We start from the raw sequence: 2,066 nt of genomic DNA, 5'->3' as shown, positions 1-2,066 counted from the left end.
AGGCAGCAAGGAGTATGCTGTCTCATGCAAAGCTGCCAAAGATGTTTTTGGAACAGAACAGGTTACCCACCTCAGTGCTGAAGCAACCGACCCTGTACTAAAGATGGTGTGGCATAAAGCCAAACATCAGTCACATGAGAGTGTTAGGTTTGTATGGTATATGCTCATGTTCCAGAATAGAGAGGAGGAAGCTGGACAAGAAGGCGGTGAAACTTTGCTTTGTGGGATATGCTAACAATGCCAAGGGCTATCCTCTGTTTGATGAGGAGAAAAGGAGGATTCTGATTTGCCGGGATTGTCATGATGGGATTCAGGTTTCCAACCCACATGCAGAACACAACGGAGGCAGATGAAAAGTTTGACTGTTTATTGAGATAAACACAAAGTTATATGAATAATACTGAGAAGCAGGTCCGGGACTGGTCACACAGGGTTCTCTGTAGAGAGGGACAGTTTGGTTAGCCAGGATGCTGAAGATCTTAGCCAGAGGAATTGTGCAGGTTTGTACCTGTGACGTGTTGCAGGTTTAGCAGTAGGGGAGGGGAACCGGGTTGGTTCCAGAGGCTTGAAGTTGGCAGAGGGCTAAGCAACGGCAGGGCTCGACTGGGAATAGAATTGAGTGGTTGATTTGGAGTATGAGTCCCTACTTGAAAATGAGAATTGGGATTTAGTGGAATTATTATATTATAAAAAAATTAGTGAACTAATTTTTATTGGTTTGCCCTAGTCAAAATATAGATTGGGTAAAAACACTGGAGATTGGTTGATTTAGCGAAATGATTGGTTGAACACATAATCTTATAAAAGGCTATAAGCAATTGTGAAACTATTGCTCTTCAAGGTAAAATAAGCTCCAGTGCCTTTTTTGAGCTGCATTTTATTTGTTTTTTTTCAGCCTTAGGTTTGTAAAAAAAAATAAAATCAATGTCCAAACTTCAAAAATATCGAAGCATTCTTAGTAATAATCTGCTTCAAACTGCATGCGCTGATCCATTCATGAAATGATTTTTTTTAACTGTTTGACTCAAACATGCATTGAATTAGATGCATATTTGTGAGTGACATGAACACATGGAAAACAAATTATTATTCAGCAATTCACTTTAATACAAAAAAACAAACTTTGCTGAATTAAATAAGTATCTTAAACATAAGCTTGTCCTGCTTAACTCAAACAACTTAAATGAATATAAAACAATAAATAAATAGTGCACATTTTTGGTGCAACAGCAAACTTGTGCAAACTTGTATGCATATTAGTGCCTTAAATGCAGGCTACAGTTGTAAAACTGAAAAAATAAATTATGAGGATGAGGGTATTCTGGATCGTTACATATATGATGTCAGCTCATTGGTCACAATGCAGGACAGCGCCCGAGAACAAGTTTACCGAAAGTTTTGTATCTAACATTCCCTTGTTCTTCATTTTCCATTAGGTTTTTACTATTTTTTTACTCTCACAGTAAACGGAACAAAGTGTGCTCCTTTTCCACTAAATACGGAACAAGTATTTCTGTTTCTAAATACGGAATGATTCAGTTTTTCAAGGGACGGTTGGCAACCCAAGCATAGAGACCAGCGTCCTCTATGAATAACTTCTAATCAGGCCAGTAAGGCTGAGAGCGCCTCCTCAGTCCAAACCTGGACGCTTCTGATGGTGAGTTTGGTTTTGTTGATTCTCAGAGATGTGATCCAACTTTCCAACGCTAAGACCACATGCTGCTCTGAACGCTCCTGTAAAGTTACTGTCCACCTGGTGAAATATTTTGCTCTCTCTGGTGGGAACCTTTATAGGTTTATAAAAATGAGCAGAACAAATTTTAGTTCTACATCATTCAAGTCTCGAGCTATGATCACAGCTGCCTCTGGATTGAGGTTAATTTGACTGCTGATGAGATCTATTTTCAATGGTCTGAACTTTACCTCTGGGATCCAATCAGTCCAGTAATAAAGAAAGATGACATTTCAATTCATAGCATTTCATTATGATAGCAGTAATTAAAGGAATAGTACACCCAAAACATGATTAGCCTTCATTTTCTACTCACCCCCATGCTGAACAACAC

This window comes from Cyprinodon variegatus, unplaced genomic scaffold (genome assembly GCF_000732505.1).
Source record: "Cyprinodon variegatus isolate N-32 unplaced genomic scaffold, C_variegatus-1.0 Scaffold631, whole genome shotgun sequence".
Classification (NCBI taxonomy): Eukaryota; Metazoa; Chordata; class Actinopteri; order Cyprinodontiformes; family Cyprinodontidae; genus Cyprinodon; species Cyprinodon variegatus.
The sequence above is the reverse complement of the archived record's forward strand: the minus strand, read 5'-3'. Positions refer to the sequence as shown.